General features: G+C 38.7%; 1 pseudogene; it reads right to left on the bottom strand.

Annotated features, from left to right (window-relative positions):
• The window catches only part of LOC122802517, a 239,926-nt pseudogene that overhangs the window by 52,422 nt on the left and 160,448 nt on the right, over positions 1–27,056 (bottom strand).

The following is a 27,056-nucleotide window of genomic DNA, read 5'->3' as shown; positions in this document are numbered from 1 at the left end:
ACCCATTCTATGTATGTCTTTTAAAAGCCACTCGACCACGGGGAGGACATGCAGACTCCACACAGAAGGCACTCCAGACGAGAATCGAACAGTTTCAAAAATCACATAGGATGATGGGGGATTTAAAAAAAATTGTGTGAACAGGTAAATCAAGTCTGAAAAGTAGGGGCATGCCTTCAAAAATAGGTACACCATTTGCATGGGTAAGTCAGGCCTTAGAATAGGAGGTGTTCCTCCAAAAGAGGGACAGTCGTCATGCTTAAAGAAATGGCGCACAGAAACGGTCATCTGTAGAACACAAAAAGGTGCATATGGGGAATATAGCTAACTTACTTTATTTGGCATCCAGCAAGACATTCTCGACAACCACCAAACCAACATAAACAGTCTCAGTTTTAAAACATTTATATTTCAGTATTTTTGGCAACTCTTACCATTGTCCTAGTAAATTTCATTTGACAGTAATCAAAGAGAGAAAGACACTAACAGAACAGACCTAATTTCAGTGCAAGATGGACTGCCTGTGCTAACACTGCTACTGCTGCAGTAATTGTAAGATATTGTCATGTAGAAATAAGCATTCAGAGTGCACAGTGGTCAACAGTCCTTCAGTATACTCTGACAGCATAATATGACAGTGTACCTTTGAGATGTTGATTTATTGTCCAGGATGGAAATTTTCGTTTGATTCCACGTATCATATCAATAAGAATTCCTGTGCCTTGATTGAGGTGAGCTTCACTGTCCCAGGTTCCAACCAGCTTGTGGTAGCGTTTATCAACCTAAAAGTTTAGAAGCATAAAGAGCATTTACTGTATATCTTTTGCTGAGAAATGACATTATTATCAAAGAAATATGTTTTGAAAGTTATAAATTAATACTGTAGTAGAAAATTAATGACTGTAAAATTTAAGAAAGGTATATACATGTGCACACATGCACATGAACATTTGCATGCATACACACACACACACACACACACACACACACACACACACACACACACACACACACACACACACACACACACACACACACACACTATACATGTGAAATATTTGCCAGATATTGTTTTAAATTATGAAGAAAACTGTGGAGAACAAAAAACATTTTTCAGTCCATTTTTAAAAGCAGTCTATGACCAAGGTAAACCTTCAATACACACTAAATGGTATTAATTTATCTTACTGATGTTTTAACACTAAGCTAAAATTTACAAAGATATAATTTTAAAATAGCAGTCAATCTTGCTTATAATTCACCAAAATGATTTACATATTTGTGTTTTCTTGGAGATGTTAGTAAATTCCATATGTCCAATCTGTTCTTTATGTCAAAATAGAATCAGTAATGAAAAAATGTTTACACACACTTCTAAGAGCAATAGTACGGACTAGAATTTAGTTATTAAGCGTCACTAGTAAAAGTTAATGCAGGCAGGTAGAAATTAAATTCAAATTAATTAAACTGAACACATGCAGAGTAAGGATAAAATAAACATTTTAGGCGCCAATTGTGTTTTTTAATTAAAGTGGTTACAACTGCCTCATCTCAGGAAGTGCAAAGTCTTCACCCTGTAGTGGCATCTACATTTGAATAATTTGTCAACAAACTCTAACAATGAATATGATAAGGGTGAGGTAACAGCATTGTTAAAGAGATGCTTCATCCACCTTTTTTCTAGTTATAAAGTATATATTCTATAAGATAGCAGTCATTATAACACTGATCATTCAAATTATCCTTAACATTACATTAAGTGCATCATGGGCTAACTTTACATTAACAATTTTACGGGCTTTTATGTCAAAATCTGATACGTTGTTCACAATCAAGACATTTCAAAACTGCAGCTCTCCTGTTTTCAGAGTCATGATCAGCTGTAGAACTGTTTATATCTATGAAGGTTTTCTTTATTGACCTCCTAAAATAAGAATTTTTACTAGAACTGTTCTTTTTGTATATCTGACCTTTTTAGGCAGTTCTTGCAGCCCTATAACTTTACTTGCAGACACAACTAGAAAAGCTTCTCTCTACATCTCATGCATATCACATTTCTACCTCTATATGCCTTCAATAGTACTAGATATGATAATCCTCATTCTTCTTTATCCTTGTCTTGTACACATTCCCAAATCCCTCCTGTACAGCTTTCCGTCTTCCTCATGAGTTTCATGAGTTCTTGGCCCAGCTGCTTGGCCGACTATGTCAACTTCAGGTTGAAAACTATCAAATGGCTTTTGTGTTTTCACTTTATCACCAACCAGTAAATCTTGTAGTCACAGTTTCTATCACAAAAGCATTTCAGTCTGTCCGGCTTTTTTCCCAGCATGCCCTTTCATTTTTATTGTTTTCTAGGTATCAGTAATGCAGCTGAAGTACATAATATACCTTATCAGCCTACTACCTATAACAGCTGAGTTGGAGAGAGAATGTCTCTGCCACGGGGTATTCTTATATTCAGAAATTGCATGATAACAATCCTAACGGAGCTTCCTGCTTATCTTTCTCATAAGACTTTTCACTGTTTGCAGACTTCTCTGTACTTGTCCCTTTGGTTGTGAACAGTGAGCGCATATTTGGGCCTTATATGTTTGATTACCTACTCATGCTCAACTTCACAGAATTTCAGACTTTTATATTGTGGACTATTGTCAGATAAGACAACAACAGGTAATAATATAGACTACTGCAGTAATCCTACTTACACTGATATCAGTCTAGTCATATCAGGGAGTGTGGAATAAAGTGTCATATCAGGGAAACTGGAATAATAATCTACGTATGTAAGATAGATGGTTTTCTTGAATTAAAACAAATCTCTGCCTCCTTTAATCCACTGATGTCTTATTGATGGGACTATTATTATTATTATTATTATTACGATGATATGCTCTAAATGCACAACTTTGCACTGCATACTTCTTGTGATGATAAATAAGGTAGTGCTGCTTGAGTCTTTAAATATGGCCAATATGTATTACAGACATTTTCACTTTAAGACAAGCAGCCTTAAGAATATATGCATCCCAGAATGCACTGCATCTAGTGCACAGGGCTTGTGTGTGTTCAAGATGACTGAACTATTAACATTGTTTTCACTGATCTACCATTTTACACAATAAAAGTTGCCTCTGACTAAAATGCTGGAATATCCTGGTGTTAAACTCACAACTAACCAGTATTACTGGTAACCAGAAGTGTGCATCATGTTAGAAACTATGTGCAAAGGAGAAATACAAATGATAAAGTAATAAGCACAAAATTACTGAGAAAATATGGCTTAGTACATAATGACCAGGTAGTCATAAATGAGAGAAAACCAGGATAGTTTCTCCAGTACAGAGCTGTTCACAAAAACAACATAATATATAATTATAAAATATGTGCATACCAGCTGAGGTTGATACACCAGCTATGCATAAATAGGAAAATAAGCCATCGAAACCAAGAACAAATTGGATAATATGAATGACAAAAGAGAAAAGCAATACAATTTGTGAGTAAAAATATTGTCCATGAGTATCAAAGTAAAACAAAAATGATCTAAATAAATAATAGGATGCAAAGATGACAAGATCATGAAAAATATGGATAGATAAAATGTATTTGGTCAAGTAATAACAAGAAATTGTGACAAACAACAACACGGTATTCCAAGACCAAAAAGTTGCAGAATGCCTTTAGGACAGAATGTGGCCCCAGATTTTCGGGCACTGTAAATTCAAGTATGATCTCAAAACTGCAGATTCAAAATATAAGTCAAGACATCAGTAAAGTTAAACCTTGCAAAGAATAAGGCCTTCCAAAAGTCATTGTTTTTAAATATACACATTCATGACACTATGTGCTTCATACTTATCTAAAGCAAATAAATACTGTGATCCACTGTCATCTGCATATTAACAAAGTTCACAAAATACTCTACGCCAGCATATAATAAGCGAAGACATAAGTTTCAAGTATTACAAGTGAAGGAATATGACTCCATTGCAGGAGTATGGAGGAAGGATTAACAAACTGACTTCTGCTTTGACATAGCAACACTGTGGTGTAATAGTAAGAATCTGCTTTGAAGCTAAGGGTTCTAGAAATAAATCTGGGTCTCTGTTCACTAAATGCATACTGTTCTGCATGCTGTCCTATATGGGTCTCTGTTCACTAAATGCATACTGTTCTGCATGCTGTCCTATATGGGTCTGTGTTCACTAAATGCATACTGTTCTGCATGCTGTCCTATATGGGTCTGTGTTCACTAAATGCATACTGTTCTGCTTGCTGTCCTATATGGGTCTCTGTTCACTAAATGCATACTGTTCTGCATGCTGTCCTATATGGGTCTCTTTTCACTAAATGCATACTGTTCTGCATGCTGTCCTATATAAGCATGAATTTTTTTTGTGGTTACACTGGTTTCTACTCAGATCCCCAAAACATGCTGGTTGTTTCGCTACAAATAATTGTGCATATGCACATAATATTTATCCTTGCCTTTGTGGTCCAAGTCATGGTTGAAAAACTTCCAGGGAAGGACCAGTTTATGTGCTCCATTCGCAAATAAATAAAGAAATATATCAATAAATAATATATTGGTATATAGAAAAGCCTCATACTTCTCTGTTGTGTTTGTAAGGACATACAGCCAGCAGAAAAGGTCAGAAACATACATATGCTGCTAACAGGAGGAAACCTGTTACAGTCATTTCTTCAGGTTTCAAAGACTTCCCAAGACTACCTTTTTCTGCACAATTCATCTCTTGCCATTGCCAGTTACCCGAGTAGACTTTACAGAGCTTTGCTTCTTGATGAACAAAACTGCACCTTGTCTATATTCCATGGTTCCAAGCTTCATGGGGTATATGTTAGTAGCAACACCTATCTCATATGGTTCCAGGCTTCATGGGGTATATGTTAGTAGTAACACCTATCTCATATGGTTCCAGGCTTCATGGGGTATATGTTAGTAGTAATACCCATCTCATATGATTCCAGGCTTCATGGGGTATATGGTAGTAGAAACACCTATCTCATTTTCTAGGTGGAGAGAGAAAAAAGCTATAGCATTTCTCCAGTAAAGGTCTGTAAGATTGGCTTTTATCAGTTCATCACTGTTCCTCTAGTCCTCTGTGAACAAAAGGTAACAGCATAAAGACTGTGACAGTAAACAGTTGTGTTGAGACTTTCTGAACTTTGCTATTCCATTATTTTACCTTGTTAAGGAATCTACTTATTTTATCCAAACGTGTATCGCACAACTGTATACATATATCTAACAGGCTACTTGGATCAGAAGAATGAAGACTTGAATGTGACCCACAAGACTCAGGGTCATTTAATGGGCTGGGTACCAGAGAAGTTAAAATTTAGCAGGAAGAGAACAATGAAGCATCTGTGTCCTCACGTCTCTCAGACATGGGGAGTGTGAGCATATAATGGGTATGCTTTACTGTCACAGTTCCCACAGTAGTCGAAGCAGGGCATTTCAGAGAAGACAGTCACACTTCCTTGTAATTTGCACATTGCACACCCTCACTTGATGAGATATCCTGCATGCTGTGGGAGACAGAGCTTACTTACTACTACCAAATCCAGTGACCATCCTCACAGGCTTCATAGCTGATGCTACAGTCTCCTTCCCTCTTTGCCTCCTAGCATCATTGATCAAGTCATCTGCCCAGACAGATATGGGTACTGACAGTCTGGGATAGAAGGTAATACAATTGTGGTAGTCTTGGACATTGAGGTAGAGTAAAGAAAACTAGAAGCAGATGTCTTATTGCCATAGGGACCCTTGAGACTCAGCCCACTAAATCAATGGCATAAAAAAAAATAAACTATGTACACTAGGTCAGGTATTGCCTGATTAGTGTGCTGTAGTGGAATACTTAATATTTCATTTTTCTTAAGGGTGATTCCACCTAAATTGCAGTCAAGAGCTTTATACATGGTCTCAGAAATTGCAAGGCAATGCCTACAGTATATGAATCTCACACTAACCAGGATGCCAACTATTTTTCTTCCTTTGCAAACCCAAAGTCTTTCTAACCACTTTAGCAATGTGAGTGTCAAAAAGAAAGGCTGTCAACCTTGGGTCCCCCAGGGTCCCTGATAACCTTCTCTGCTTAGTGTGACTGCCACCTATATGGTAGCTTGGGGTTACCCTTGTTTTTCCCGGTTTTGACTATATACATTTTTGCATTTTAACTGGCCATGGCTCTGGCACCAGCTTTCATCTGTTTCTTCGTCCCTTCTGAGGATATCCAAACTTTGTCAGCCAAAGTCCTCCCATGTTGTGAGACATCATCAATTTTGTACCAGGCCAGGATTTTAGTACACCAGTGAAAAGTTCTGCATTTTGGTAAATTGTTGAGCATTCTTAATCTATCAGACCATGTCTGGATAACATCCAGATTCTTCTACAGTTACTCTTTATTAAATATAGTTGTTACAATCCACTTATGTTGTATTGACGACCTCAGAAAAAGGTTGAAACTTGGCACATCTACAGCTAGTGGCATTTGACAATATTGGCCTGGATGTATCTGTAAAGACTTAAAAAGTCATGTGCAATTGGGCATTCAGAAGCCATGTAGCTGAAACACTGGTATTTCCTTAAGTGGTGTTTTGCATATTCCATGGGCCTCCACTAAGACAGCTTTAAGGATTTACACAGTAAAGACTCTAGCTTGTTTAGGTCTTTATTGTAGTTTTTACTGAATGGTTTGTCTGTGACATTTTTTTACCCTTTGGGTTGAATAAAACTTAATGGTTGTTAACTGCTCGCACTTTTGTGTCCATTGTTTATAGATAAACTATGTTGGAGTCACTGACTATAATGTTATTAAGTAATGCACTGATAAGTAAGGGGGATATTATCATTGTTCTATGGGGCTCAGTAGAAAAATATGATCCTCAAGTAAGAAATAGTACTAAGAAAGAGAAAAATCTCATCAACATTTCTTTAGTTACATCAAGCAGCAGGGCAAAAACAAGCTGATGACAAATGTTTCCGGATAACATTGTCTGTTCATTTTTATTTTAAATTTATTTACTGGCGAAGCCTGACTAGGTATGAAACCCCTTTTCATCTGAGGTCAGGGGAGAAAAGATTTGGCATTAAAGTACAATGCTCAAACATTTCTATCAGATTTATGACGAAGTTCATGCTTGATAAACATGGATGAAGAATATAGATGTTGCATTATTTGTCAAAACTTCCTAAGCCTCAGTACAGCTTTCAGGTAACTATCAGTTCTGATATGTTAGTGCACACAATATAAAAACATGTATTGTCTAGTAAACACAAACTGTTTTGGATACTATCAAATAAATAATTAGTGATTAGCCTAATAACCACTTTCCCTTTGTTACCCCTTTGGACAAGTTCTTGTTCAGCATCTCTCAGCTTGGAACTGAGATCCCCACCTTAGCCCCCATGTATCTTCACCTTCCTATACCCCATGTCTCAACATTTGTATGCCCCATCCTTTCATTTTAAATAAATTTAAAATTTTGTTCAAGATATTATATAAGTCACTTGAAAAACCTGACAGGTCTAGCACCCCAGTATCTTTCATGTTTAACTGCCTCCCAAAAAAGGTTGCCTTCAGCTTGACCTACATTTTTATCTCTCTCTCTCTTTTGACATTTTACCATCAGCATTTAAATAACATGCCATTACCGGCTGTCTTAAGGTTCTCTTCCAGGCACTCTTGAGTCCTGCACCCCTAGCTAAATACTCAGAAGGACTACATGTAAGCAGGCACTTTATCATGTCTAGAAGTATGGTCTCATCACAATCCAAATATGGGTTCTGTAAGGGTTTTAACACATTAACTGCAGCCTTTGAAATTAGAGATACCATATTCTTCAACAAAGGCAAATTGCTGCTTACAGGCAATACTTTTGAAAGCTTTAAAACAGTATTAGTCAGTAGCTCTCCCACACCCTTTGGTTTTTAAATTGAAATAGATGAGCTTTAACAAGAATTCAGCTAAATGTTTTAGAAATTATCTAGAAATTATCTAGACTATACAACACTCCAAGTTGTTACTGGTCATACCAAATCAGACAGAGGATGGCATAATGCATACATTCCACAAGGCTCTGTCCTGGGACCTACTTTTCACACTTTATAAATGATCTTACCTTTGAGATACCCAACATTCAGATCACCCTCTACAGGATTATGCTTTTTAGTTTTTTAAATCAGGCAAAACTACGTAAGCAGTCTGAATGCATATCCAAAATTACTCCTTTAACATCTGGAATTGGTTGACTGCCAATAACCTTCTGGTGAGTTCCAAAGACCACACTCACTCTCTATAGCACAACAAAATGTTCAAGGATGTTCCATCACTCTTGATAACTGACCTTATGTCCTTCTTATTTGGGTTGTCCTACACTTGGATGAGTTTAAATTGCAGATTTCTGTTCCCTGATCCCCACAGAGATTCACAGCTTACAGAGTATCCATTTGTGTCTCAACAGTTATTTAGAGTTTTTCAGCTTTTTTTCTCCTCAGTTTTATGACTGTGCAGTGAGAATGCATTTTTAAGGGGAGTTGTGATAGGGACGAGGCGTACCTTATGTGGGGGTGAGGCTTATTCATACCTGCAAAACATTTTTTTCAATATTTTCTCCATGCAGCTGAAGCTTTGTCTGTTTTGTTTAATATGGATGAAGCATTGATTGATTTTCACTTAAGAAAATATAGACAGAGTATTCATATGCTCAAAGACCAACATATATTTTGGTGCATATGAGTTCAACCATTTCTTTAAATGCCATACAAGATTCATGTTGATAAAGATCTTGATCAGAAGGAGTACTCCTATAAGTTACCCAACCTTCTAACATTTGACAGCAGGAAATCAATGAGCATATAAACACATTACTTTCTTAACTTGAGTATACCCTTACTTTAGTTACTCACAGTTAACTGCATAATACCAACACACTGAGACTACAGTTACTCACAGTTAACTGCATAATACCAACACACTGAGACTACAGTTACTCACAGTTAACTGCATAATACCAACACACTGAGACTACAGCTACTCACAGTTAACTGCATAATACCAACCCACTGAGACTACAGCTACTCACAGTTAACTGCATAATACCAACTCACTGAGACTACAGCTACTCACAGTTAACTGCATAATACCTAGAGTTTCTCACAGTTAACTGTACAATATCAACACACTGAGACTACAGTTAGAGTCTTTTGATTCATTTCCTTATCGGACCACCAAGCAAATTGTTTTCTGATATTATAGAATGTTAACTGCATAATACCAACTTCAGTTATTGCTAATACCAACTCACTTACCAACCCACTGGACTACAGCTTCTGCATAATACCAACCCACTGGACTACAGCTTCTCTGACACTTAAATTCCTAAATCCAGAATATTACCCAAATCCGAACTCATTTATTTTGAAAATCATTGATAAATACTGCAACTGAGACAAAAATGGGGCCAATGGGATCATTGATGTACAAGGGATAACAAACTGAAAATAAAAATTGAGAAAAATAAAATTATAGATAAAGACAGATAGATATTTAGAGTGATAGACAGAGTAATAAAATGAGTTTCAGAAGTGACTCTGATCAATGTTAAATGACTACAAGAAGTCAGTTTTCCTAATATGAGCCCATAGGTGGGCATACAACAGTCTGCATTTTATTTTCTCTCATAAAAATGAAATGTGCCAATTCTGCTTTTGCCAGAGCACTAGATACCATAGTCCTAAAACTTTAAAATAAACCCAACACTGACAACTCACAAAAGCCTAACAAGACCTCTCAGACCATAAAATGTAGCATGAAAAACATATTTCATAGAGCAAACACAAAATGTACCACCAGAAGCAAAGGAGGTAAACAGCAAATTGGTGGTAAATGTAAATGACAGCAATTGTGCAACAACGCTAAGCTTCCTTGATTAGTATTTAAATTAGGGCTGAAAAAAGTACTTCAAAAGCAGCTAACAGACAGACTAACATATTCATTAACATACTTACAACAACATACAGGACAAAGTCACAGCAATTTTTCCAGGCATGGAAAACTACAGTAACAGGACTATAAAATGTTTAGAATTGTTAAATATTATACAATACCTCCCGTAAAACGTGCACGCTGATTGGCCAGCCCAACCAGCGTGCCCGTTGTAAATCCCTCAATATACTACGGAAAAGTCTGGTCGCCCAGACTTTTTCCGTTAGTATAAAACACTGTCTCGCTATGTTAAAAGAGTTTAACATAGTGACACAGGTTTAAAAAAAGCAACGGAGATCTCCATTGCTTTTTTTAAAGCTGTCTCGCTATGTTAAACTCCTTTAACATAGCAATATTAAAGCAACGGAGATCTTGCGATCTCCTTGAAAATCATTGATAAATACTGCAACTGAGATAAATGGGGCCAATGGGTTTAACAAGGAATAACAAACTGAGAAAAATAAAATTATAGATAAAGCAACGGAGATATCCGCTGTTATAAAATGAGTTTAAAGTGACTCTGATCAATGTTAAACCCATTTAACATAGAAGTCAGTTTTCCTAAAGCAATGGAGATCGCAAGATCTCCATTGCTTTACTGTTTCACTATGTTAAATGGGTTTAACATAGTGAGACAGCTTTTACAAGCACGGAGATCATAGTCCGCTTAAAACTTTAAAATGTCTCGCCATGTTAAAGCCATTTAACATAGCTAAACAGTGCTTTTGCCCACAGCTCTGATGTAGCATGAAGGCATGCGCAGTACATCAGAACTGCCGAGAATACCAGACAGCTGCGGAAGGGCAGTAAAGATTGGTGGTAAATGTAAATGCCATTATTTAAGAAAAGTAATTATTTCTTTTCTTAAATAATGTCATTAAATAGCAATAACCACTTCTGGGTGTGGTAATGCAGATTTACCCACGGTTGCATATTCATTAACATACTTACAACAACATACAGGACAAAGTTACAGCAATTTTTTCCAGGCATGGAAAACTGCAATAACAGGACTATAAAATGTTTAGAATTGTTAAATAATATTTTAAGGCAAGTCAAACCTCCTACCACCTTCCACACATCCCTTGCCAAAGTCAGTAAACAGCTCTGAGTTTGCATCCAGAACTGGTGTTAGCATCTCCTTGGAGGCCCCCAGCAGATGTCAGGTTGGGGGCACCCTAGACACTTCCAGTCTACATGTCATTCTGTAACTGCCACCCTTCCTAAGCAACCTTTTCGTTCATGCTGCAAACATTTAGGAGCAGTACATACAGACTGGCTTTTAGCTACAATATTCGTACATTACAACAGGCCTGCGTACCACACTATGTTGGCCCATCTCACAAAGGGGCATTTACAGTTATTGGCATTTAGTTGCAACAATAATACATTACAACAACTCTATGTACAGGTCTGGACTTAGGTGAAATGGTGCCCTAGGCCTACTGTTTCAGCCGCCCTCCCCACATACACACAATACCCTCCAGTCTTCCTCTGTCACCCCCCACCACCACCATCTTGGGCTCCCCACAGCATGCACATTATTTTTTCTTCCTTTTCTCTCATTTTGCTTTACTCTTCAGCTTTTTCAAGAAGCCATAATTTCCTATATGATCTGAAGTGCATTTTAAAGTTTTTTTTTTCTTTTTACACAACCTTTTCATCCAATGATGGCTTGAACAGAAATTATGATTAAGGAAAGAAATTGTGTTGCTGTTCATCTTTAGTTTTCCTTGCATCCTTTCAACACATCTTTCCTGACCAAGACAGCCCAGTAATAACCATTTAGGAAATAACTCAAGTAAGCCAGGACCCAAGAAGCCATGGGGTTATAGATGTACTGGGGTGTATTTTAGGGCATTTTCCCAGCCTTTTAATCCAGTGGTGACCTAAACAAGAAAAACAGGAATAAGAAAGGAATTTCAGTCTAGTTTTTCTTTTCTTTCAAGGAAGACATAAGTTGTACCCAAGGCTTAATTTTCAAAGATCACAAAATTGTAGCTCAAAATAAACAAGCAAGCCAATTTTTGTCTAGATACACAGGCACTGTCTGGGAACTGCCTGCCTCCCAAACCCACTAAAATTACTGCCTATGCATCCCTCTGGTGTTAGGGTGGGATGAAAGCATAGGTTCAAACTGCCACAGTCATGTATTTCAAGTGACTGCTGAAATACACATACATGGCATGCCTCCTCCCTCCTCAAGCCAAACTGTCAAAGACAGCTATCTGCTTATGTGCCTGAAGTGTGATTGTGAGAAAAGTGAAACAATATTGATTACAGTAATGTATTCTACTCCGTTGTCTCTAGACAGTACACTGCCCTACACAAGCTACAGTAACCTTCTTTGTATGCCTCTGAGGTCTGTAAGAAAAGTAAAAGAAACAATGACTACACTGTCCTCAGCCAAAACACAAGCTACACCTCATGTGCATACCTCTAAGGCTTGACTGTGATGAAAATAAAACAAGTAATAACAACACTCCCCCTCCCCCATATAACCAGCAGCAGCTTTCTGTACACACTCACTTGAGCAGGGTTAATTTTAGAATGGGTGCATTTGAGAGCAGAGGACATCATCAGCTTTATCCTAGCAGGATCATATCACAACCCTATTCAGGTTAAAGATTGTAATCAGAGAACTGATAAGTTTTCTCCTCATTTTTCCCCAACCAGCAATAGCTTTTGTGTGGACCCTGCACAGTCAAGGATGATTAAGGGAGCCCCCTGTATCCATTTATACAGTTTGGGCAGTTGGGGCCACCAGGCTCCTAGAAGATCTAACTGTCTGAATGTTCTGTGATATACTTTATGCCTAACTTTTAAAATATAATTACTTGTTAGGTACATTTTTTACCGATACCCAGAAGAATAATGTATGTGTCCTGGCATTATTGGGTATGTGTACACATAAATCACTGATATTTTTTACACACACATACTCACACACACACACACACACACACACACACACACACACACACACACACACACACACACACACACACACACACACACACACACACACACACACATGCATAAGCCATAGCAATACTAAGTTTACTTTAATTTCAGCAAATAGCAATACATTGTACAACACTGGTACTGGCACACCAGATCAGTGATTGCCCTTTAGCAGTTGTCAAACAGCAGCAGGGGTAAGTCACTTTTATTTACCTCAGTGAGGAGTAATGCATGCCTGTCACTGTCCCTGATTTCATAGACCTTCCTTGATTTTGCCTCAGTAATTTTGCTCTGTTCTTTGTAAAAATTTTGATTTGTTTGTAAATCGTTCAGGATTAGAGACAGTCAATAAATCCAGACATCATCGTTTTACACTTATTGCCCAAAAAAATGCATGTTGATGCAAAAATGCTATTCTATTAACTTTTTAAATTGAATTAGAGCAATATTCAAAATATGTTCCTGATTTTGAGCCTTTATTCTGATATTATTGGTAATGTGCCAAATTTTTCAATACAGAAGTTGGGAGTAATAGTATCTGGTATTCTGCCAGTATTAATAAAATTCCCCGAAAGAAAAAATCATCTCTGAAGATTGGAAGTGTCAGTTCTTCTTAAAATCCAAGGTATGCACTTAGATTGGTCACTCTGGGCTGCTGATCTCTCTAGTGCTTACCTTGCTTATGTTCATTATCAGCTTTATCCTAACAGGGTCATACCACAGCCTGTTCAGGTTAAAGATCACAATCAGAAAATTAATATATTTTTCTCCTCATTTTCTCCAACAAGCAGTAGCTTTTGTGGGGCCCCCACACAGTCAAGGATGCTTAAGTGGGGGCCCTTGTAGCCACAGGTATTGCAGGTGCCTAAAGCTGGCTATGTTGTTAGTTTTAGTGGCGAGAAGGTCCACTAGCAGAGTTTAACTAAGCCAGGGGCACTATGTCAGTGGTAAAATATTTAATGCAATTGTGAAGGGTTTTGCTTCCTAAAACACTTATTATAACTGGAGATATCTTTGAATTTTAAAGGAGATGTCAATAAGAGTTATTACCCACCTGGTTTGTTAAGTATACAAGATTGTTGTACTAGTTTTTGTTGGCTTGACAGATGTGTTTTAAAATATCAAGATAACTTGCTGTTGCTGGGAGCCCCCAGGAAAAGGGGACCCCCAGTGAATGCAGGGTTTGTTGATGCCTTAAGCCAGCTATGTTTGCACCACAATGCAGAAGATGAAAATACTTTCGTTTTGGCAAAACTCAAAATATTTTCTTCTCTGTTGTTTTCAGCCTGTGAAGGAAAAGTAATTTCTTCAAAACACAGTGCACAGGCAAATATGATCTAAATACTCATGCTTTGGAAAAGGTTGTTACGACATTAAAACATGCTACAACATAATCAAAGGCTAGGAGTTGTTGTTGTTGTTGTTGTGTCTTTTGGCTTTTCCCAAGGGGATGCCACAGCAGAACTCCAGTCCACTAATGATTGGCAGTATATTTTTACGTGCCGAGTTGCCGGTCCTGATGCACAACCTTCAACAAAGGTACGCCCATTCACACATGTCTCCACACAGAAGACGCTCTAGCTGAGAATCGAACCGGACAACATCTTACTGTGAGGCGACAACGCTACCACAGCACCACCACATCAAATGAAAGGCAAGGAGTAAGGAAGTGAAAATGAACAAACAATAGTCTTAATACTGGCCTGGATAACAAATCTTTACGATTTGGTCTACCCCTTATTTTTAGTATTTAAATATTTTTATTGTAAAGCAACAATATTCAAAATAACTGGTGCATATGGAATGAATAGTTTGAGAATTTACAGCATTGCCTACTTACAGATTAACACTATTTACTCAAAAAATATACCTGTGAAAATGAACAAACACATTTCTCCCACAGCATACAAAAAGAAATGACGCAAGTATCAGTCAAGCTTTGCCACCCGTGCTATATTGCTAAGCAGGAACACTGAAATAATGACTTCAAAGAAAACTCTGCGCATACTTCCAGCCCTGAAGTCATCTGTTTAAAGTGTGAACCATAGGAATTATTGAAGGTTTTTACAGAAAGCATCGTCATATAATTTTCAGGAGAAATGAGCTCATATGAATTGTACTTTGAATTACAAAACTATACACATTGTATAGCACAGCTGTGCACTACTACATCAAATAACTGCCATTTTGTAAACCAAACAAACGTCAGTGTTAGCAGTTGTGGCACAATATTACCACGCACAGAAACAGGAAAAACATCTGCAATCCTGCTGGAAAGCTACCTTACCTGCATTAATCCGAAGGCATTGCCTCCATCACCCCATCCATCATGCAGAGCAGCTCCAGCTCGTGACTCCCGTGAGATAATCCCAGCAATCACCGCTGGGTCCATACATAGATTGTCGGCAACATGTTTAATCTTAATCTTGTACTGATTCATTCTGCTTAGGTCAGTTTCAGCCATTTTGCGTGAGGCAGGTACTCCTGTTAAAAAAGTCAAACATCTTTACAATGCATCCTACATCCACTTTACACACCACCTCATATTATTACACTTTTTCAATACAGAAGAACTTAAAAATTTTATTTCAGCATTTCTTCTTTTCCACTTCATGGCTTAATGTATTAGAGCTGATATAGCCTTTTATAGTTTTGCAGCTTACTTACCTTTCCTAGGCTAATTAGCTTTCAAGAAATGAGGATTCTACAATGTTGTACATATGCTTTCTTTTGATGACCTAGTCTTCTAAAGTAGTTTTAAAGTAATTCATGGATCTAGCCGATATCACTTTGCTAGGTTGCAGGAAAATGTGGAAACCATAGCACAGAAAAACCCTAGAGCTGAAAATTTGTTTGACCTTTTAGTCCTCCCTAATAACTTCAGATAAAACACTCCACTGATAGTATTGTATTGGAAATATTTGGTCTGTCATTACAACCAGCTGGCACCTTAGTCCTGACTTGAATAAACTACAATTGTTTGTGAGTTAGATTTCATGCTATATAAAAAAGTGCACTGTGGGGCTTTTGAACCACATTCTCTCCTTTATTATATATTATCATCACTAAGTAGCATATAAGTCACAGTTATGTATAAGTCATTAATATAGAATTGATCAGATGCAGTTCTGGGCCAAATAATTTCAGTTCTGTGTTGTCAGTTAATAGAGTGTTGATTTTTAAGATGCTAACGATAATAATGACACCCTAGATTATTGGGGAAGAAATGGGCCAGGGTTTATAGTTTTGTGAGTGGGAGGAATTAATCAGTAACACAGGGAGATAATAAATATCTAAACTGAGACAGGAGGTTCTTAAGTTCATAGGTACTTAATAGGCTATTGATCTGTGGGGATCTTAAGAAATCTAGCCTTACATTCCCATGGTATATTTTGTAAGTAACCCATAATAGGGCTGAACAAGGATATGTTAGGACATTTACATGTTTCCCCATCCATGAGGGATAGGGGTGCTTAACCAGGAATGAATCTGGCTCTTGTGTTTGGTTAACTGTGCTCTGTGGTACATAAATGAGCAGCAAAACAACTATGCAAGTAGAGAGATCCATGCAGTGAAACACATACATGGAAGCACAAGGCATAGCCAAGTGACCTTGTGCTACAGTGTATAGTTCTTTCAAAAACTGAAAATGGTAACTCACAGACTGAAACATCTCAAGAATAAAGCAGTGCGTGTCACAGCTAAGCTGCATGTGTCAGCACATTCCTTAGCAGGACAGCATAAAGCAGCATATAAAGCTATACATCAATACACTACTTTTAGCTGCAGTACTATCTGTGTCTACAGAAATGGGCACCTAACAGATGCATATAAATGGAGGAAAGGGGTAAATAATAAGGACATAAAGGAGACAGTAACAAACAGAAGTGCATACAGATATAAAATATGTAGGACTGTGGGAGGGGCAACATATGTTTGGTGGGGTTAGAGCCCCATTATTTATTTTATATATAGAGAAGGGAAGAGTTGGAATGTTGAAAGTGAACAGCAGTAGGAAAGAAAGTAGAACAGGGTACAGAGACATGCAGACATACCCATAACAGCACAAAGAAGGGTGCATGTGTACAAAGTAGGATGAGGAACATGAGATGGGTTGAGACAAACAGAACTCAGCCAAATGGAGATGGGAAGAGTTGAACAGCACACAGGGTATGGGGCATGGCACATAAAAAAGGGGGCATACATTGTTGATGATAGGTAGGGATATGAGCATAAGCATGAAATTTGCTGCAATGACCCAGAGGGACATCACTTTGATCTATAACCACATGATGGATCAGGCTGGCTTATGGCATATGCCACACCCTCCCCTGTTGGTCTGATGGTAGGGACTAGCCTGGTGAGTGAAGCTGTTATCTGCCCCAGGAGGATTTCCATCTGGGTCATACACCTGTCTGCTAATCTCACCTCTGTAGCCTTCAGTACCTGCTTGCTATATAAGGCAGTGGTGCCAGATCATCTGCTAGTGAGGGGCCAGCAATCCCCTCTGGTAAGACACTCCCAGCCTTATTACACTCATGTTCCTCAGAAATAGCCTCAGTATGGGCATTCTGCTTTTGAGGTGCCTGCTGAGCAAACCTATCATTCAAACCTGCAGTGAGGAGACATGATGACATGCCATAAATGACTCTGCCCTTACAATAAGCTAAATGTATATAATACACAGGTCAGAATTTGTTTGTAAAACTAACCATGGTTGGCAGCTAGCATCTCCTCCCTCCTGCAAAACATATGCAGTCATAGGCAGCTGATGGTAATGGACTGCTGAGCTGCAGCCCTTCCAAATAAAAAATAGCGGTTATTATTTGCTTCATTTTGTGTTTCTTTTCCTTGAAAAAGATTAATTTTCCCATTTCAAGAATTGGAACTCCATGCATGTGCACACCAAGGTTATTATGTATGGCCCTGTTGGATTTGGAAATTGAGCATTAGTACATGTTCGCAAAGAGTGGCAAGAACTTTTAAGTGTTTTGAATTAAATATATATATATATATATATATATATATATATATATATATATATGGAAAGGCATCTTATGGTTCCCATGATTCCTTGTCTAGTATTGTTCCCATTCCTATATTCCTACAGTCTTATAAATATAGAAATGATGTGACTCATTTTGGTTATTTTGCAACAGCTCAGCATTTACATTATTGCCCCCACATAGAATAAGATGATTACACCTTATTAGAAGTCCTCTTGCCTTTTCACTTGGTTGGAAACAATGTTTCAATCAAATGTTTCAATCAGGGTTATCTGGACTAGATGGAGAACCAAGCAGCCTTTTTCCCTAGTTTATGTTGCATTAGGTGACTGATACATGAGGCAGTCTGACTCAAAACTGAAAGAATTTTCACATGGCTGATGGAACTATGTATGTGTGCACGGGTGGGGGTTACATTGGGTAACACCTTTGCATTGTATGAACTTGATGCCAGTAAGCTGAAATATATCACTGTGGCCATTACTTTCGAATTTAAACATTCATCCAATCATAAACTTTTGTGGTGCACACAGTCAGTAATGTAGCAGTGAATGATGGTTACAGACACAGTGTTTGGATGAAAGTGGATCACCTCAGCTGTCCTTTTAAAGAGTTGTGCATCTGATCTGGCAAACTCAGAGTGAGTAAAACCAGCTGAAATACATTACTGTGGCGATTACTTTTTATGTGATCACAACAGGACATATGAAGTGCAGACAGTCAATAAAGTGAATAAATAATGAAGCAGCTTGTGGATGAAAGTGACTGATCCCAGCTGTCATTTTCATGACTATTACTCTGGCTCAGCAGTGGTAGTGTGTGTTTGAGTAGGACAAACTGAAATGCATTGTTGTGACTACAATTACACATTTTTACCACAGTCAGATATCTGAGGTGTATAGAGTCAAAAGCTGCTAGAAAGACTAGGTACTGCTGCAGTTTGTAGATGAAAATAAGTGACTCCAATAATGTTTAAATAGTTGTTGATGTGGCTATTACTATTATTATTAACATTATTATTGTTGAAATTATTTCATTGCACTCAAAGGAAAAACAACAATGTGACTATTGTTATTATTATTCCCATTTATTTAAGTACAGTAAGACATTTGAGGTATATACTGCGAATAATGAAACCATAATACGTAGGTAATGAGACAGTCCCCCAGATTCAGCAAGAAGCCATGCAGGAATAAGTTATTCCTGCATGGCAGGAACCATTCTTGTTCAGCTCAGCAGTGCACCATGCATATGTATGAAGGCGTACTGCCGTGCTGTAAAACGGACATGGTTCCATGAATGAGCACAGGGGGGTGTTGGAGAGCAGAGCTCTCACAATATATATGCCTCCTGCACTCCAGAATTGCCTTTCGGCAATTTAAAATGAGAGAAAATGCTTGTAACACCCCCAACTCATCAGGATAACAAATCTAGTCAAAGTCATAAGGGACAATTGTCCCTACCAAGACAAAAGTTGTTAGAATAACAAATTTAGCATAAGCACATAGCCACACCTCCCAACCCATCAGAGTAAGGAATGTGGACAAAGCCAAAAGGGACAATCATCCCACAAAGCAGAAAGTTAATAGAATAACAGGTTCAGCATTTGCATGGATATTCAGCATTAGCATGGATATTCTGAAGGGTACAAATAAAAAAATACAACAAATATTTTTTTTTAAACATGCAATAAAGTTTAAGCGTAGCTGCACGGGTGTGCCCATTGCTTAGCTACGCTTAGTCCAGCTTAAACAGCACAAGAAGTTAAATAGTAAGAGACATCCAACCTAAGCAGTATTGCAATAGTTTAATGGTTAGAGCGTATGATTTACAAGCAACCTTTCCCGGTTTGATCCCCTCTATAACCATTTTAATGTGAAACCAGTACATAAACATTTTTTTAATAATTAGCTACTGAATAACATATATTTGTTAACCAGAGTAGTATAGTAGGTCCAGATGTGAGGTGTCAGTTTAATAAAGATGTGAAACCCCCATCGGTCCTGGGTCCTCTCCTGTTTGGTATCTACTTCTCTGAAGTTCAGGCCAATATGAAGAGACTCTGGCTGACAAACCGCAGATGATTGCAAGTTGGGAGCCATAATTAACTCCCCAAGTGATGTTGACATCCTACAGAAAGGCCTCACTGAGACCAATGACTGGTGTCAGAACCATGGCCTTAAGCTCAATGCTAAAAAATGTGTCATCATCCCCTTTGGGAAAAAAACAGTTCCCATGAATTACCACATCAATGGTAGTCCACTGAACACAGAAGACATCATAAGAGATCTGGGAACACAGGTTGTTAGCAACCTCTCTTTTGAAAACCACATTGCCACTGTGGTCAGAAAGTCCTTCTATGTGGCACATCTCATTTCTAAGGGTTTTGCATCCAGGAAGAAAGAGGCCATTGTCTCTCTCTACTCTTCCCTCATTAGGCCAATCATCATGTACAATGCCCCATCTGGCATGTACCTCACTAGACACCTGCAACAACTGGAAAGGCCACAAAATTAACCCACAAAGAGGATCCTAGGCCTTAAACACTTGTCCTATATGGACAGACTCAAAAACTCCAACTATTCTCTGTCTCATATCTCCTACTTAAAGGCGATCTCTCCTTGACTTACAAAGCCATGTCTGACCCAGCTCTGTTAGAAATGCTACATCTAAAGAAATCCCAATCCCTCCACACCACATACTCCAGAGACCTCAACCTCATTGCCACAATCAACAGAACATGCTGGAGGGACAGGTTCATAACCCAGAAACTGCCCATGCTATGGAACAGACTTCCAAAACATGTCAAGCAGATCACCTCACTGGCCCTCTTCAACAGAAATCTTGATGAGTGGATGGGAAATAGAAAATTCACCCCGGGGATCACTCCAGTGGGTCTACTTGACAGAGGCACTAGGAACTAAGGTTGGGTGGCATGATGCCAGGGTAATCCTATGGGCTAGGCTTGAAAAGACTCCAGGGCCATTAGCCTAGTATACACCTATGAACCTATGGGATGGGTCACATATACAGATCTAGTTCTAATGTTTTTGATGAACCTTTGAAGGTTTGGGAAATTAGTGGGATGATCTCAGAATTGTAGTCACTAAATAACGACATACATTTGATTTTCAGACCTCAAAACATTCAAAAAATGTATATTAAAACAAATCCTGTTACTCAAGCAACTCCCCAAGTTTTTGAGAGCAATATTCAAAATATGTCCCTATTTGTACCTCCATGTTGTCAAGCTTTGTCCAGAGTGTGTGCATTAAGAGATTGAGAGGTATGTGCATAATATTAACTCGCAATCTGGGAAAATGTGTAGAAACAATCAGGTAGTGTTAAAAAACATTCCCTCCACAGGTCTACCAGGTAAGAGAAGTAGAATTTAGCTATAAGGCAGTTGAAGTATACACTGTGTACAAACATGCCACTGCCCAAACCAAGGCCATAGGGTATTGTAATAATACATGTAGAATAATTATTAGAACAAAGATCATTAAAGTTGTGAGTACTGCAAGGATATATAAGTTGTTAATTGACATCTCTCTCTCCCCCATTATATCTGCAACAATAATCTAAACACACAAATCAATGGCTATGTTTACAGCAAACCTACTTTTTGGACATATGTCCTATTGCTCAACAAATATTGAAATGTGTTTCTATTAATGTTCCATGTTAAAATACTATCATTGGTGGCCTGTTGCTATCAATGTAACCTGCATACCGTTGTAATGGCCACTGTGGTTCCATATATGCATGTGTTCTGTTTGCTATGCAACTGTTCCAAATCTGGTGTTTTGGGTTAATAGGAATATCTATGCATGTTGTTATAACTAATCCTGGATTGTGTTGACTATTACTAACCCACATATGTTCTGAAACTGCAACACCATTGCAGACGGCCTCAGCGGACCCACCTCTTCCACCTCATCTGGCTATGGCACCGGGCCCCAGCATGTCTGGGACTTACCCCAGGACCCCCTTGTCCACTCATCCTGCACCACCTTCAGGTGGAACCACCACAGGGGATGGGGCTCACCCCCCCCCCCCAGGAGCGGGCACAGACAGGATCCTGTCACCCGAACTCAGGTCCAGGGATTGGTGCGTAGCAAGCTCCAAAGGGAGTCTGGAGATCTTCTAGCCAGCTTGAGGGCCACATGCCACATTTAGAGGGTCAGCTTTCCCCTTCTTCTCAGCCCCCAACACAGCCACCTTTGGGGACGTGGAAGTGCAGTGGTGACTGCCAATGGGTGAGGACCTCAGTCCCACTGTTTCCATATGGGGGCTCATGAGCTTCTGATTCCAAATACCCCTCCCCATCCAAGGTGCTTACCCCCATGTGTCATATAGTGCCCCTGTATGCTGTCTTGTCTGTCTTCCTACACAACCTACCTCCCCAAATATACCTGCTATCCTTCCCCAACATCCCACTCTCATCTTAAAAAAAAAAACAAAAAAGGGCAATCCGTTGCCCCCAAAAAAGTTTGCCCCATACATAACTGTCCATTTTGCACACATGTCCACTGGATACATGTAATCTGGCCTAATTGGCTTCACAACACATTATTGTTGTCCACACCCCTCTCTCAGGAGTTTGAGTGTCCAAATCTACCTCAAAATTCAGTATATATGCACAGCTGTTGCTGTAGAAGAAATGGACAGCTATGGACCTTCCCTATACCCGTCCTGCACATCCCTAGCTACTTTCCCTGTCATTACCTCTTTGTGCCCCCTTTTTCACCACGTTCCTACACCCCTTTTTTTCTTTTCTTTTAAAGAAATTAGCATGGGGGTAAGCAGGAGTAAGCAAATGACTTTGAATACATACCAACCTCCAGGTATCAATGACACTGATTATATAACATGTATGTTGAAATATATACAAAATGATATTAAGTAATCGCGTAACACATCATGTGACTACTCATTATATAAGGAACTATGTCTGTTGCACTTATTCATTCTGAAGAAGTATGTATTCTGAACAGAAAAAAAGTGATACATTTTGTTAATTAAAGATTATACTGCTGGATAAATTTTTCCTGGTATCACATTTAGAAAAAAATAAAGCAGTAGCCCATGAATCACTATTATTATTATTCCCTTTTATTGGAGTACAGCCAGATATGTGCGGTATTGCAATGTGATTTATGAATCTTGGGTAGTATGTAGTTGTGAAGTATTGACATGGATGTATTTGCACAATTCTCTTTCATTAAATTACAGCCATGCACTGCCAGAGACAAGCATGAGAAACAAACTGACCTCACAGAATGAATTTCTGGAAACTTTTTGCTGTCTTATTCTTATTCAGTCTCCAATCTCTAACACACATCCCCAACTATCACCATTCACTTCTTTCTCCAAATCCATACTTGCACACAAGTACCCACCAGCCAATCATTTTCCTCTCCCCTAGCTTTTTGTTCATTTCCTCCTCCTTTCCTCCAATACACACACCCTCTATCAGCCAATCCAGACACACATGCTAATTAGAGGTCCCCTGACAAACACTGTACTCTCCTTATCTCTGTTCTCCTCCCTTGGCATTCAGGATTAGTACTCTGAAATAAGTATATATATATATAAAGTGTCTTTCGCATGTGTAAAATAGATCTGATGAAGCCCTACTCTTAGGGTAAAAGTGCTCAGCATTTGGGAAGAAAACTACCTTTCTTGTCTATGGGAAGAACTACTACCACATGTGGTCTTTTGGATTTACTGAACTGAGCTTTGGTACTAGTATGCCCATTAGGAAGCCCTTTATTTAAAAGTTAAGACATACTCTGGACTGCCGTATATATATATATATATATATATATATATATATATATATATATGTATATAAATAGTTATATAGATACACACACACACACACACACACACATATATATATATATATATATATATATATATATATATATATTATACATACAGATATCTGAGTGTATATATACATATATATATATATATATATATATATATATATATATATATATATAAAAGCTAAAATCTTCTATGACTTAGTCGAAAAGAAAGAAGCCAAACCGGTGTTTAGCCCTTTCATTCTTTAAGAGTAATAAAACTTCTTCAGAAACTTAAAACATACACTACCCCCAGATTCACTAATCTTCCATGCAGGACTAGCTTAGTCCTGCATGGAAGTGCCTGTTTAGGAGCCGGACGGCAGTGTTCAATGCATATTAATGAAGGTGCGCTGCCCGACCTCCTAGGCTTACACAGAGCATGTACGAGTAGTGCAGGGGGCGTGTCTGCGAGCAGAGTTCTCCGAATAAACACACCCCTGCAATGTTGAACAGCAGAAAGTGGTGAGAAATGAGCGAGATCGCTCATAGGTGTCTGAATATCCCCACCAACAGTTTCCAGTGTGTACAACAGCAACAGTACATAAATATCAAATGAAGAAACCCCTTTATTTTTTTTTTTAATCTGAGTACAGCTAACAGTAGGTGTGCGAGTGTGCCAATCACTTAGCTACGGTTAAAGCAGCTTAAAAGGCTGAAGAGGGTAACAAGGAAGATATATGCAACTGAAGCAGCACAGCAATAGTGTAGTGGGCAGAGTATTTGTTTAAAGAGCAGGCATTCCTGGTTCGAGTCCCACTGCAGCACAGTGTATTTTACATGGCAAAGCACATTATAACCAATATTTTTGTTGCAAAACCCACTAAACAATATATATTTATGAAATGGTGTACTGCAGGAAATGCACATGTGAAGTGTCAGTATCATAATGAATAAGGCACTAGTAAGCAGGTTTAAGCACAAATAAGTAGTAGTAAGCATATGTAAGCAAAAGTAAGCGTGTTTAAGTGCATTTGTGTGGGGGTAAGCACTGCCTGCACATACTAAGCAATTCAGAAGCTGAGTATAAGAAACTGTAACCAGAAGTTAGCAGTGCTTAGATCTGCGCAAACACTCGCAAACCCGCTTACAACTGCTTTAAAGTGCCTTGATCACTCTGTATCCACCGGCCCGTGTTCTGCCCAGCAACAAAATAAACAGCCTCTGCAAGGCTCAAACCCAGGACCCTGCACACTACAGTCACAGTTATCCACTAAACCATTATAGTAGTACATAAGATTGAGGTTTCACCAAACAAATCCTCACCATAGGAAAATCAAACTGAACATGTGAAATGAATCTATGTACAGTTTGATGTTGTATAACCTACTACAAAACATAAATATGTGAACTGGAGTACTGCAGTAAGGCCAGATGTGAGGTGTTATTGTAATAAAGTGTTGAAGTCCCCAGGACCCCATAGAGTGTATGTACACATGAATCACAGATACCAGTCACAGATATAATATGTAACAAATAATAAATCAATGTCAAAAAGAAAATATAATGCTAATTAAATATTAAGTAATGCTAAGCATTGCACAGCTCAGCTTACGTGGTGTAAGCGATGTGTAGGCCAGCTGGGAGGTCACATCTGCTTTCCACATGTGTGCCATTGGCTACTGACAGACATCCTGAGGACATCATAGTAAAGTACCGCTAGTAGCATGTACTACCCCTGTCGACTGCAGCAGAGATATTGGCCAATATGTGTGTACATTCTGACACACTCTGTACAGTCCAAAGGTATACACAGAACCCCTTAGTGCAAAACATGTGTACCATGTCTGACAATATGGATGTTAACATCCATGTAGATGGGTATAACACATAATGACTGGTATACATATGCCACCATAGGTTATGCATTCACACACCCCTGTCTGAGCTGACACATAATAACCACTGGTACAGGGGTGCCATGGTCACATACTACCCACTAGATATTGACATAGATCTGTACAGCATCCCACTGCTCTGTCTGACATACATGACTGTTAATGGAGGCCCGGCAGCAGTACATCTGACAAGTATCTGCACACAATATCTCACTGGATAAGTACACTAAGCTGCTAGGCATGTAACAATGCACTATGCAGGCTACAGGCAGACTGGCTCAACACTGGCCTACATCTCCTATGGGGGAATGCAAATGTACCTGCATATATAGCAGGCTGTACAGGCATGTCACAGCACAGGGTAAGATACACCTGTGTGAAAGTGCATAACCACAACCAATGAGAACACAGCCACAGCCACATATGGCAAGCTAGCATGATATTATATTATATGGACTATCTGTTCGACACCATCCTCGTATGTGCCACTCACACAGTAACCCTACATATATTGGGCCGCTACACAGTTTGGTCTGATGGCTGACTGTGGTATGGGACATGTGTGTGTATGGCCCTACAAACATGTAAGCCAATACGGTAACATACAGTGGAGCAGCATGTAACATCAGATAGGATAGGACCTAGGATGATGATAACTACCACAGTCTGTACACAGGCCATAGTACATATTAACAATACACACACTGTCGACATTCACCATAAGTACACAGACCTCAGTACTGTACAAACAACCACAGTATGTCCAGGTTATGTCATCAGATATAAACCCTACTGTACATAACATGTTTAGCAGTCTGATATCTCACTAGCTTATCAGATATGATGACACTAATTATGGTGTACAGCACATATGCACCTCTTAATGCATGACATATGTACAAAGGTTGACTGAGTTGTGGTTGGAAGCACATACACAGGGCCAATATTGACACTATGCTGTGATAATATCATACATTTACTGTTGTAGCAGGGTTTGTTGCAACATTTGTCCTATGAGGGATATGAAGTCAGTAACTGGCATGGCTTTCACCATCTACAGACTGCAATCCTCACACTAACGTCTGCAGTTCACAGATACATGTTGTGTGGGTAACACATGGCACCAAAGGCACCACACACTGCCCGGTCTGCAGATGACCCTACAGATGGGGAGTCCTCATAAACATACAACTGACATGGCAAGTATTAATACATGTAGGACAGCCATATCCGCACACACCCTGTTAAACCAACATTACTCCGAATGCAGTATAGCAGCACTTAGTCTGTAGTCAGGTCAGGCACATCCCCCTCCTGTGTGTTGCCCTGTTTCCACATTGTTTGTTGTCAGAGGTAAATCCC

Source organism: Protopterus annectens, chromosome 5.part0 (genome assembly GCF_019279795.1).
Source record: "Protopterus annectens isolate FY-2018-M chromosome 5.part0, PAN1.0, whole genome shotgun sequence".
NCBI lineage: Eukaryota > Metazoa > Chordata > Ceratodontiformes > Protopteridae > Protopterus > Protopterus annectens.
The sequence above is the reverse complement of the archived record's forward strand: the minus strand, read 5'-3'. Positions and strand labels throughout refer to the sequence as shown.